Consider the following 13,641-nt stretch of genomic DNA (forward strand, 5'->3'; position numbering starts at 1 on the left):
AACAGCGGCCAGACACAAGCAGAAGCAGCAGAAGCAGCAGCAGCACCACCTTTTGTTTTTTGGCTGCAGCAGCAGCAGCAGCAGCAGCAAGGCCCACAGGGCTGGCTAGCTGGCTAGCCAGCAAGCAGGTAGCAATGAAAGTAGGAATCTTTCTTTTTAACCCTGTAAGGGGGTGGTGCACTGTACCCGAAGATACTGCCATATCGGGTCAATGCATAGGGCGACGGAAGCAAGCTTCGAAATCGGCCCCCGTTCTCAAAAATCCATTTAATATATGGTCCCCAGATAGGGGACGTATCAGATATTAAACTGATAAGAACAGATACTACACTTGATCTTAGCCAAAAGGCCGAGAAGCGATAACCGTGAAAGGGGCGGGCCCAACAAGGTCCCCTTCATGGGCACTATCACTGCTTGCTGTCAGGGAGGCTGCAACAATTTTCCATGCACACTCTGGGCTGGGGGGCAGTCAACCACCAGTACACACAGCAGAACCTAAACCCATACCATTATTGCTAAGCAGCAAGACAGGGGCCCATTGCACTCCCACGGGGCCTTTTTAAATGCAATCCATAACCCGGATTTGCCAGGAACCCTTCTTACTCCTCCTACTTGCATGTGACACTGGGCTTAGGATCTGCATAGGAAACACACACACAAGCACACACCTACCTTTGTTGCCTGCAGATGCCTCCTTGGCTGTCCCCAAACGGTATCAAACCAACACCCACGGGAAGCTGTAAGCATAGAGGACATGCCTGCACCCCATTGGACTTACCTGTGTGGGTTAAATCCGGGTTATTTGACAACCTATGGCGGTGATGGTTCTGCTCAGGCAGAGCAGTGCTGATGCTCCTCATAAAGCTGTCGCTGCTGTGAAGGTTCTAGGTGACATCACAATCCCTATGGTTACATACACAACAAAGCTGGGTTGTTGTTGTTTACACTCTGCAAGGCCTGTGGAAGTGAGTGACATCATAGCACTGTAGTTCTGAGGGTTCTAGATGGATGCAACAATCTCCTGTTGCTTCTATGAAGGCCATAATAGACGACATCACCAAACAGCTCCATAGTCACATACACAGCAAAGGAGAGATGTTGTTTACACCTAGTGATGTCAGTGGTATTGAGTGACATCACAGCACAGTGCTAAGGCTCCTGGGCCTGGACACAGCAGCGGCTGCAATATCTCAACGGAGAATACGTTTATATATATGTGTGTGTGTGCGCGTATATATATATATATATATATATATATATATATATATATATATTTCTCCGCCGAAATCACTTTTAAACCCATTTCCACCTTTTTTTCCCTTCTCTTCCTCTTACTTTTTTTTCACGTTTTTTTACGTTTTTCTCCTTTTCGCCTCTTTTCTGGGCGTATTATTCTTCTTTTTCTTCTTTTTTTTCGTCTAATGCATACCCCATCAGTGCAGCAATGCTTATTCAATACCGCCAGCAGATGGAGACACTGGGGGATAATTTTCTAAGGATTTATACTGATTTTTCCTGTCTGAATTTGTCGCACAGAAAGTTGCAGGCCAAATATGTGTGACATTTCTGCGACTTTAGCTTCTAGAGCATTTTTACAACATTATACATAGGTGCTGAATACATAAAAAGCGACTGTTCAGCGACAGACAAGTCGCATCGGCTGAAAGTAGGCCAGAATGTCAGTCCATGTTGGAGCAGGTTTAGATACAGTCTAAAGCATAGATCTCAAAGTCTGTGCACAGAATTTAGCAAGGGCCTCGCACCTTCTGATGCATCAGGTAGGTGCACTATAGCATAGCCTAACCCTCTGTACTTTGGTCTATATTGATGCGGGACATAGACAGCCAGCTGATGACCAATCCATTAGTGCAATGGATGGCTGGAAGCATTTGTCTTTGCCTTTGCAATACCACAGAAGCAATGCATGGTCAATGTACAGCAATGACACACCTGTGTGAACAGCCAGGAGACCCCCCCATGTTATGTTACATAGTTACATAGTTAGTACGGTCGAAAAAAGACATATGTCCATCAAGTTCAACCAGGGAATTAAGGGGTAGGGGTGTGGCGCGATATTGGGGAAGGGATGAGATTTTATATTTCTTCATAAGCATTAATCTTATTTTGTCAATTAGGAACATTCAGCACCCACCCGCTATCAAGGCAGCTGCCTATCATGTCATGCCCTACCTGCACAGGTGTGCTGGCTACTCAAATGATCCAATTAAGGAGGCCATTTAGTCAGCAGCAGCAGAAGTCCTGTGCCTGGACGCTCCAACAGCGGCCAGACACAAGCAGAAGCAGCAGAAGCAGCAGCAGCACCACCTTTTGTTTTTTGGCTGCAGCAGCAGCAGCAGCAGCAAGGCCCACAGGGCTGGCTAGCTGGCTAGCCAGCAAGCAGGTAGCAATGAAAGTAGGAATCTTTCTTTTTAACCCTGTAAGGGGGTGGTGCACTGTACCCGAAGATACTGCCATATCGGGTCAATGCATAGGGCGACGGAAGCAAGCTTCGAAATCGGCCCCCGTTCTCAAAAATCCATTTAATATATGGTCCCCAGATAGGGGACGTATCAGATATTAAACTGATAAGAACAGATACTACACTTGATCTTAGCCAAAAGGCCGAGAAGCGATAACCGTGAAAGGGGCGGGCCCAACAAGGTCCCCTTCATGGGCACTATCACTGCTTGCTGTCAGGGAGGCTGCCAGACAATTTTCCATGCACACTCTGGGCTGGGGGGCAGTCAACCACCAGTACACACAGCAGAACCTAAACCCATACCATTATTGCTAAGCAGCAAGACAGGGGCCCATTGCACTCCCACGGGGCCTTTTTAAATGCAATCCATAACCCGGATTTGCCAGGAACCCTTCTTACTCCTCCTACTTGCATGTGACACTGGGCTTAGGATCTGCATAGGAAACACACACACAAGCACACACCTACCTTTGTTGCCTGCAGATGCCTCCTTGGCTGTCCCCAAACGGTATCAAACCAACACCCACGGGAAGCTGTAAGCATAGAGGACATGCCTGCACCCCATTGGACTTACCTGTGTGGGTTAAATCCGGGTTATTTGACAACCTATGGCGGTGATGGTTCTGCTCAGGCAGAGCAGTGCTGATGCTCCTCATAAAGCTGTCGCTGCTGTGAAGGTTCTAGGTGACATCACAATCCCTATGGTTACATACACAACAAAGCTGGGTTGTTGTTGTTTACACTCTGCAAGGCCTGTGGAAGTGAGTGACATCATAGCACTGTAGTTCTGAGGGTTCTAGATGGATGCAACAATCTCCTGTTGCTTCTATGAAGGCCATAATAGACGACATCACCAAACAGCTCCATAGTCACATACACAGCAAAGGAGAGATGTTGTTTACACCTAGTGATGTCAGTGGTATTGAGTGACATCACAGCACAGTGCTAAGGCTCCTGGGCCTGGACACAGCAGCGGCTGCAATATCTCAACGGAGAATACGTTTATATATATGTGTGTGTGTGCGCGTATATATATATATATATATATATATATATATATATATATATATATATATATATATTTCTCCGCCGAAATCACTTTTAAACCCATTTCCACCTTTTTTTCCCTTCTCTTCCTCTTACTTTTTTTTCACGTTTTTTTACGTTTTTCTCCTTTTCGCCTCTTTTCTGGGCGTATTATTCTTCTTTTTCTTCTTTTTTTTCGTCTAATGCATACCCCATCAGTGCAGCAATGCTTATTCAATACCGCCAGCAGATGGAGACACTGGGGGATAATTTTCTAAGGATTTATACTGATTTTTCCTGTCTGAATTTGTCGCACAGAAAGTTGCAGGCCAAATATGTGTGACATTTCTGCGACTTTAGCTTCTAGAGCATTTTTACAACATTATACATAGGTGCTGAATACATAAAAAGCGACTGTTCAGCGACAGACAAGTCGCATCGGCTGAAAGTAGGCCAGAATGTCAGTCCATGTTGGAGCAGGTTTAGATACAGTCTAAAGCATAGATCTCAAAGTCTGTGCACAGAATTTAGCAAGGGCCTCGCACCTTCTGATGCATCAGGTAGGTGCACTATAGCATAGCCTAACCCTCTGTACTTTGGTCTATATTGATGCGGGACATAGACAGCCAGCTGATGACCAATCCATTAGTGCAATGGATGGCTGGAAGCATTTGTCTTTGCCTTTGCAATACCACAGAAGCAATGCATGGTCAATGTACAGCAATGACACACCTGTGTGAACAGCCAGGAGACCCCCCCATGTTATGTTACATAGTTACATAGTTAGTACGGTCGAAAAAAGACATATGTCCATCAAGTTCAACCAGGGAATTAAGGGGTAGGGGTGTGGCGCGATATTGGGGAAGGGATGAGATTTTATATTTCTTCATAAGCATTAATCTTATTTTGTCAATTAGGAACATTCAGCACCCACCCGCTATCAAGGCAGCTGCCTATCATGTCATGCCCTACCTGCACAGGTGTGTTGGCTACTCAAATGATCCAATTAAGGAGGCCATTTAGTCAGCAGCAGCAGAAGTCCTGTGCCTGGACGCTCCAACAGCGGCCAGACACAAGCAGAAGCAGCAGAAGCAGCAGCAGCACCACCTTTTGTTTTTTGGCTGCAGCAGCAGCAGCAGCAGCAGCAAGGCCCACAGGGCTGGCTAGCTGGCTAGCCAGCAAGCAGGTAGCAATGAAAGTAGGAATCTTTCTTTTTAACCCTGTAAGGGGGTGGTGCACTGTACCCGAAGATACTGCCATATCGGGTCAATGCATAGGGCGACGGAAGCAAGCTTCGAAATCGGCCCCCGTTCTCAAAAATCCATTTAATATATGGTCCCCAGATAGGGGACGTATCAGATATTAAACTGATAAGAACAGATACTACACTTGATCTTAGCCAAAAGGCCGAGAAGCGATAACCGTGAAAGGGGCGGGCCCAACAAGGTCCCCTTCATGGGCACTATCACTGCTTGCTGTCAGGGAGGCTGCCAGACAATTTTCCATGCACACTCTGGGCTGGGGGGCAGTCAACCACCAGTACACACAGCAGAACCTAAACCCATACCATTATTGCTAAGCAGCAAGACAGGGGCCCATTGCACTCCCACGGGGCCTTTTTAAATGCAATCCATAACCCGGATTTGCCAGGAACCCTTCTTACTCCTCCTACTTGCATGTGACACTGGGCTTAGGATCTGCATAGGAAACACACACACAAGCACACACCTACCTTTGTTGCCTGCAGATGCCTCCTTGGCTGTCCCCAAACGGTATCAAACCAACACCCACGGGAAGCTGTAAGCATAGAGGACATGCCTGCACCCCATTGGACTTACCTGTGTGGGTTAAATCCGGGTTATTTGACAACCTATGGCGGTGATGGTTCTGCTCAGGCAGAGCAGTGCTGATGCTCCTCATAAAGCTGTCGCTGCTGTGAAGGTTCTAGGTGACATCACAATCCCTATGGTTACATACACAACAAAGCTGGGTTGTTGTTGTTTACACTCTGCAAGGCCTGTGGAAGTGAGTGACATCATAGCACTGTAGTTCTGAGGGTTCTAGATGGATGCAACAATCTCCTGTTGCTTCTATGAAGGCCATAATAGACGACATCACCAAACAGCTCCATAGTCACATACACAGCAAAGGAGAGATGTTGTTTACACCTAGTGATGTCAGTGGTATTGAGTGACATCACAGCACAGTGCTAAGGCTCCTGGGCCTGGACACAGCAGCGGCTGCAATATCTCAACGGAGAATACGTTTATATATATGTGTGTGTGTGCGCGTATATATATATATATATATATATATATATATATATATATATATATTCTCCGCCGAAATCACTTTTAAACCCATTTCCACCTTTTTTTCCCTTCTCTTCCTCTTACTTTTTTTTCACGTTTTTTTACGTTTTTCTCCTTTTCGCCTCTTTTCTGGGCGTATTATTCTTCTTTTTCTTCTTTTTTTTCGTCTAATGCATACCCCATCAGTGCAGCAATGCTTATTCAATACCGCCAGCAGATGGAGACACTGGGGGATAATTTTCTAAGGATTTATACTGATTTTTCCTGTCTGAATTTGTCGCACAGAAAGTTGCAGGCCAAATATGTGTGACATTTCTGCGACTTTAGCTTCTAGAGCATTTTTACAACATTATACATAGGTGCTGAATACATAAAAAGCGACTGTTCAGCGACAGACAAGTCGCATCGGCTGAAAGTAGGCCAGAATGTCAGTCCATGTTGGAGCAGGTTTAGATACAGTCTAAAGCATAGATCTCAAAGTCTGTGCACAGAATTTAGCAAGGGCCTCGCACCTTCTGATGCATCAGGTAGGTGCACTATAGCATAGCCTAACCCTCTGTACTTTGGTCTATATTGATGCGGGACATAGACAGCCAGCTGATGACCAATCCATTAGTGCAATGGATGGCTGGAAGCATTTGTCTTTGCCTTTGCAATACCACAGAAGCAATGCATGGTCAATGTACAGCAATGACACACCTGTGTGAACAGCCAGGAGACCCCCCCATGTTATGTTACATAGTTACATAGTTAGTACGGTCGAAAAAAGACATATGTCCATCAAGTTCAACCAGGGAATTAAGGGGTAGGGGTGTGGCGCGATATTGGGGAAGGGATGAGATTTTATATTTCTTCATAAGCATTAATCTTATTTTGTCAATTAGGAACATTCAGCACCCACCCGCTATCAAGGCAGCTGCCTATCATGTCATGCCCTACCTGCACAGGTGTGCTGGCTACTCAAATGATCCAATTAAGGAGGCCATTTAGTCAGCAGCAGCAGAAGTCCTGTGCCTGGACGCTCCAACAGCGGCCAGACACAAGCAGAAGCAGCAGAAGCAGCAGCAGCACCACCACCTTTTGTTTTTTGGCTGCAGCAGCAGCAGCAGCAGCAGCAAGGCCCACAGGGCTGGCTAGCTGGCTAGCCAGCAAGCAGGTAGCAATGAAAGTAGGAATCTTTCTTTTTAACCCTGTAAGGGGGTGGTGCACTGTACCCGAAGATACTGCCATATCGGGTCAATGCATAGGGCGACGGAAGCAAGCTTCGAAATCGGCCCCCGTTCTCAAAAATCCATTTAATATATGGTCCCCAGATAGGGGACGTATCAGATATTAAACTGATAAGAACAGATACTACACTTGATCTTAGCCAAAAGGCCGAGAAGCGATAACCGTGAAAGGGGCGGGCCCAACAAGGTCCCCTTCATGGGCACTATCACTGCTTGCTGTCAGGGAGGCTGCCAGACAATTTTCCATGCACACTCTGGGCTGGGGGGCAGTCAACCACCAGTACACACAGCAGAACCTAAACCCATACCATTATTGCTAAGCAGCAAGACAGGGGCCCATTGCACTCCCACGGGGCCTTTTTAAATGCAATCCATAACCCGGATTTGCCAGGAACCCTTCTTACTCCTCCTACTTGCATGTGACACTGGGCTTAGGATCTGCATAGGAAACACACACACAAGCACACACCTACCTTTGTTGCCTGCAGATGCCTCCTTGGCTGTCCCCAAACGGTATCAAACCAACACCCACGGGAAGCTGTAAGCATAGAGGACATGCCTGCACCCCATTGGACTTACCTGTGTGGGTTAAATCCGGGTTATTTGACAACCTATGGCGGTGATGGTTCTGCTCAGGCAGAGCAGTGCTGATGCTCCTCATAAAGCTGTCGCTGCTGTGAAGGTTCTAGGTGACATCACAATCCCTATGGTTACATACACAACAAAGCTGGGTTGTTGTTGTTTACACTCTGCAAGGCCTGTGGAAGTGAGTGACATCATAGCACTGTAGTTCTGAGGGTTCTAGATGGATGCAACAATCTCCTGTTGCTTCTATGAAGGCCATAATAGACGACATCACCAAACAGCTCCATAGTCACATACACAGCAAAGGAGAGATGTTGTTTACACCTAGTGATGTCAGTGGTATTGAGTGACATCACAGCACAGTGCTAAGGCTCCTGGGCCTGGACACAGCAGCGGCTGCAATATCTCAACGGAGAATACGTTTATATATATGTGTGTGTGTGCGCGTATATATATATATATATATATATATATATATATATATATATATATATTTCTCCGCCGAAATCACTTTTAAACCCATTTCCACCTTTTTTTCCCTTCTCTTCCTCTTACTTTTTTTTCACGTTTTTTTACGTTTTTCTCCTTTTCGCCTCTTTTCTGGGCGTATTATTCTTCTTTTTCTTCTTTTTTTTCGTCTAATGCATACCCCATCAGTGCAGCAATGCTTATTCAATACCGCCAGCAGATGGAGACACTGGGGGATAATTTTCTAAGGATTTATACTGATTTTTCCTGTCTGAATTTGTCGCACAGAAAGTTGCAGGCCAAATATGTGTGACATTTCTGCGACTTTAGCTTCTAGAGCATTTTTACAACATTATACATAGGTGCTGAATACATAAAAAGCGACTGTTCAGCGACAGACAAGTCGCATCGGCTGAAAGTAGGCCAGAATGTCAGTCCATGTTGGAGCAGGTTTAGATACAGTCTAAAGCATAGATCTCAAAGTCTGTGCACAGAATTTAGCAAGGGCCTCGCACCTTCTGATGCATCAGGTAGGTGCACTATAGCATAGCCTAACCCTCTGTACTTTGGTCTATATTGATGCGGGACATAGACAGCCAGCTGATGACCAATCCATTAGTGCAATGGATGGCTGGAAGCATTTGTCTTTGCCTTTGCAATACCACAGAAGCAATGCATGGTCAATGTACAGCAATGACACACCTGTGTGAACAGCCAGGAGACCCCCCCATGTTATGTTACATAGTTACATAGTTAGTACGGTCGAAAAAAGACATATGTCCATCAAGTTCAACCAGGGAATTAAGGGGTAGGGGTGTGGCGCGATATTGGGGAAGGGATGAGATTTTATATTTCTTCATAAGCATTAATCTTATTTTGTCAATTAGGAACATTCAGCACCCACCCGCTATCAAGGCAGCTGCCTATCATGTCATGCCCTACCTGCACAGGTGTGCTGGCTACTCAAATGATCCAATTAAGGAGGCCATTTAGTCAGCAGCAGCAGAAGTCCTGTGCCTGGACGCTCCAACAGCGGCCAGACACAAGCAGAAGCAGCAGAAGCAGCAGCAGCACCACCTTTTGTTTTTTGGCTGCAGCAGCAGCAGCAGCAGCAGCAAGGCCCACAGGGCTGGCTAGCTGGCTAGCCAGCAAGCAGGTAGCAATGAAAGTAGGAATCTTTCTTTTTAACCCTGTAAGGGGGTGGTGCACTGTACCCGAAGATACTGCCATATCGGGTCAATGCATAGGGCGACGGAAGCAAGCTTCGAAATCGGCCCCCGTTCTCAAAAATCCATTTAATATATGGTCCCCAGATAGGGGACGTATCAGATATTAAACTGATAAGAACAGATACTACACTTGATCTTAGCCAAAAGGCCGAGAAGCGATAACCGTGAAAGGGGCGGGCCCAACAAGGTCCCCTTCATGGGCACTATCACTGCTTGCTGTCAGGGAGGCTGCCAGACAATTTTCCATGCACACTCTGGGCTGGGGGGCAGTCAACCACCAGTACACACAGCAGAACCTAAACCCATACCATTATTGCTAAGCAGCAAGACAGGGGCCCATTGCACTCCCACGGGGCCTTTTTAAATGCAATCCATAACCCGGATTTGCCAGGAACCCTTCTTACTCCTCCTACTTGCATGTGACACTGGGCTTAGGATCTGCATAGGAAACACACACACAAGCACACACCTACCTTTGTTGCCTGCAGATGCCTCCTTGGCTGTCCCCAAACGGTATCAAACCAACACCCACGGGAAGCTGTAAGCATAGAGGACATGCCTGCACCCCATTGGACTTACCTGTGTGGGTTAAATCCGGGTTATTTGACAACCTATGGCGGTGATGGTTCTGCTCAGGCAGAGCAGTGCTGATGCTCCTCATAAAGCTGTCGCTGCTGTGAAGGTTCTAGGTGACATCACAATCCCTATGGTTACATACACAACAAAGCTGGGTTGTTGTTGTTTACACTCTGCAAGGCCTGTGGAAGTGAGTGACATCATAGCACTGTAGTTCTGAGGGTTCTAGATGGATGCAACAATCTCCTGTTGCTTCTATGAAGGCCATAATAGACGACATCACCAAACAGCTCCATAGTCACATACACAGCAAAGGAGAGATGTTGTTTACACCTAGTGATGTCAGTGGTATTGAGTGACATCACAGCACAGTGCTAAGGCTCCTGGGCCTGGACACAGCAGCGGCTGCAATATCTCAACGGAGAATACGTTTATATATATGTGTGTGTGTGCGCGTATATATATATATATATATATATATATATATATATATATATATATATATATATATATATTCTCCGCCGAAATCACTTTTAAACCCATTTCCACCTTTTTTTCCCTTCTCTTCCTCTTACTTTTTTTTCACGTTTTTTTACGTTTTTCTCCTTTTCGCCTCTTTTCTGGGCGTATTATTCTTCTTTTTCTTCTTTTTTTTCGTCTAATGCATACCCCATCAGTGCAGCAATGCTTATTCAATACCGCCAGCAGATGGAGACACTGGGGGATAATTTTCTAAGGATTTATACTGATTTTTCCTGTCTGAATTTGTCGCACAGAAAGTTGCAGGCCAAATATGTGTGACATTTCTGCGACTTTAGCTTCTAGAGCATTTTTACAACATTATACATAGGTGCTGAATACATAAAAAGCGACTGTTCAGCGACAGACAAGTCGCATCGGCTGAAAGTAGGCCAGAATGTCAGTCCATGTTGGAGCAGGTTTAGATACAGTCTAAAGCATAGATCTCAAAGTCTGTGCACAGAATTTAGCAAGGGCCTCGCACCTTCTGATGCATCAGGTAGGTGCACTATAGCATAGCCTAACCCTCTGTACTTTGGTCTATATTGATGCGGGACATAGACAGCCAGCTGATGACCAATCCATTAGTGCAATGGATGGCTGGAAGCATTTGTCTTTGCCTTTGCAATACCACAGAAGCAATGCATGGTCAATGTACAGCAATGACACACCTGTGTGAACAGCCAGGAGACCCCCCCATGTTATGTTACATAGTTACATAGTTAGTACGGTCGAAAAAAGACATATGTCCATCAAGTTCAACCAGGGAATTAAGGGGTAGGGGTGTGGCGCGATATTGGGGAAGGGATGAGATTTTATATTTCTTCATAAGCATTAATCTTATTTTGTCAATTAGGAACATTCAGCACCCACCCGCTATCAAGGCAGCTGCCTATCATGTCATGCCCTACCTGCACAGGTGTGCTGGCTACTCAAATGATCCAATTAAGGAGGCCATTTAGTCAGCAGCAGCAGAAGTCCTGTGCCTGGACGCTCCAACAGCGGCCAGACACAAGCAGAAGCAGCAGAAGCAGCAGCAGCACCACCTTTTGTTTTTTGGCTGCAGCAGCAGCAGCAGCAGCAGCAAGGCCCACAGGGCTGGCTAGCTGGCTAGCCAGCAAGCAGGTAGCAATGAAAGTAGGAATCTTTCTTTTTAACCCTGTAAGGGGGTGGTGCACTGTACCCGAAGATACTGCCATATCGGGTCAATGCATAGGGCGACGGAAGCAAGCTTCGAAATCGGCCCCCGTTCTCAAAAATCCATTTAATATATGGTCCCCAGATAGGGGACGTATCAGATATTAAACTGATAAGAACAGATACTACACTTGATCTTAGCCAAAAGGCCGAGAAGTGATAACCGTGAAAGGGGCGGGCCCAACAAGGTCCCCTTCATGGGCACTATCACTGCTTGCTGTCAGGGAGGCTGCCAGACAATTTTCCATGCACACTCTGGGCTGGGGGGCAGTCAACCACCAGTACACACAGCAGAACCTAAACCCATACCATTATTGCTAAGCAGCAAGACAGGGGCCCATTGCACTCCCACGGGGCCTTTTTAAATGCAATCCATAACCCGGATTTGCCAGGAACCCTTCTTACTCCTCCTACTTGCATGTGACACTGGGCTTAGGATCTGCATAGGAAACACACACACAAGCACACACCTACCTTTGTTGCCTGCAGATGCCTCCTTGGCTGTCCCCAAACGGTATCAAACCAACACCCACGGGAAGCTGTAAGCATAGAGGACATGCCTGCACCCCATTGGACTTACCTGTGTGGGTTAAATCCGGGTTATTTGACAACCTATGGCGGTGATGGTTCTGCTCAGGCAGAGCAGTGCTGATGCTCCTCATAAAGCTGTCGCTGCTGTGAAGGTTCTAGGTGACATCACAATCCCTATGGTTACATACACAACAAAGCTGGGTTGTTGTTGTTTACACTCTGCAAGGCCTGTGGAAGTGAGTGACATCATAGCACTGTAGTTCTGAGGGTTCTAGATGGATGCAACAATCTCCTGTTGCTTCTATGAAGGCCATAATAGACGACATCACCAAACAGCTCCATAGTCACATACACAGCAAAGGAGAGATGTTGTTTACACCTAGTGATGTCAGTGGTATTGAGTGACATCACAGCACAGTGCTAAGGCTCCTGGGCCTGGACACAGCAGCGGCTGCAATATCTCAACGGAGAATACGTTTATATATATGTGTGTGTGTGCGCGTATATATATATATATATATATATATATATATATATATATATATTTCTCCGCCAAAATCACTTTTAAACCCATTTCCACCTTTTTTTCCCTTCTCTTCCTCTTACTTTTTTTTCACGTTTTTTTACGTTTTTCTCCTTTTCGCCTCTTTTCTGGGCGTATTATTCTTCTTTTTCTTCTTTTTTTTCGTCTAATGCATACCCCATCAGTGCAGCAATGCTTATTCAATACCGCCAGCAGATGGAGACACTGGGGGATAATTTTCTAAGGATTTATACTGATTTTTCCTGTCTGAATTTGTCGCACAGAAAGTTGCAGGCCAAATATGTGTGACATTTCTGCGACTTTAGCTTCTAGAGCATTTTTACAACATTATACATAGGTGCTGAATACATAAAAAGCGACTGTTCAGCGACAGACAAGTCGCATCGGCTGAAAGTAGGCCAGAATGTCAGTCCATGTTGGAGCAGGTTTAGATACAGTCTAAAGCATAGATCTCAAAGTCTGTGCACAGAATTTAGCAAGGGCCTCGCACCTTCTGATGCATCAGGTAGGTGCACTATAGCATAGCCTAACCCTCTGTACTTTGGTCTATATTGATGCGGGACATAGACAGCCAGCTGATGACCAATCCATTAGTGCAATGGATGGCTGGAAGCATTTGTCTTTGCCTTTGCAATACCACAGAAGCAATGCATGGTCAATGTACAGCAATGACACACCTGTGTGAACAGCCAGGAGACCCCCCCATGTTATGTTACATAGTTACATAGTTAGTACGGTCGAAAAAAGACATATGTCCATCAAGTTCAACCAGGGAATTAAGGGGTAGGGGTGTGGCGCGATATTGGGGAAGGGATGAGATTTTATATTTCTTCATAAGCATTAATCTTATTTTGTCAATTAGGAACATTCAGCACCCACCCGCTATCAAGGCAGCTGCCTATCATGTCATGCCCTACCTGCACAGGTGTGCTGGCTACTCAAATGA

The 13,641-nt window shown here is 45.9% G+C and overlaps 6 non-coding genes across 6 annotated transcripts; all 6 read right to left on the reverse strand.

The window, feature by feature from the left end:
• Positions 1-170: 170 nt before the first annotated feature.
• On the reverse strand, positions 171-361 carry LOC130332461 (U2 spliceosomal RNA). The gene has a single exon (XR_008875149.1). It is a non-coding gene; the product is annotated as a U2 spliceosomal RNA (small nuclear RNA).
• Positions 362-2,443: 2,082 nt separating this feature from the next.
• Positions 2,444-2,634, reverse strand: LOC130332463 (U2 spliceosomal RNA). Its single transcript, XR_008875151.1, has one exon. It is a non-coding gene; the product is annotated as a U2 spliceosomal RNA (small nuclear RNA).
• Positions 2,635-4,733: 2,099 nt separating this feature from the next.
• On the reverse strand, positions 4,734-4,924 carry LOC130332464 (U2 spliceosomal RNA). Its single transcript, XR_008875152.1, has one exon. It is a non-coding gene; the product is annotated as a U2 spliceosomal RNA (small nuclear RNA).
• Positions 4,925-7,015: 2,091 nt separating this feature from the next.
• On the reverse strand, positions 7,016-7,206 carry LOC130332465 (U2 spliceosomal RNA). Its single transcript, XR_008875153.1, has one exon. It is a non-coding gene; the product is annotated as a U2 spliceosomal RNA (small nuclear RNA).
• A 2,091-nt stretch (positions 7,207-9,297) lies between these two features.
• On the reverse strand, positions 9,298-9,488 carry LOC130332466 (U2 spliceosomal RNA). The gene has a single exon (XR_008875154.1). It is a non-coding gene; the product is annotated as a U2 spliceosomal RNA (small nuclear RNA).
• Positions 9,489-11,590: 2,102 nt separating this feature from the next.
• LOC130332501 (U2 spliceosomal RNA) lies at positions 11,591-11,781 on the reverse strand. The gene has a single exon (XR_008875186.1). It is a non-coding gene; the product is annotated as a U2 spliceosomal RNA (small nuclear RNA).
• Between the last annotated feature and the right edge of the window lie 1,860 nt (positions 11,782-13,641).

Source organism: Hyla sarda, unplaced genomic scaffold, assembly GCF_029499605.1.
Source record: "Hyla sarda isolate aHylSar1 unplaced genomic scaffold, aHylSar1.hap1 scaffold_379, whole genome shotgun sequence".
Taxonomy (NCBI): Eukaryota; Metazoa; Chordata; class Amphibia; order Anura; family Hylidae; genus Hyla; species Hyla sarda.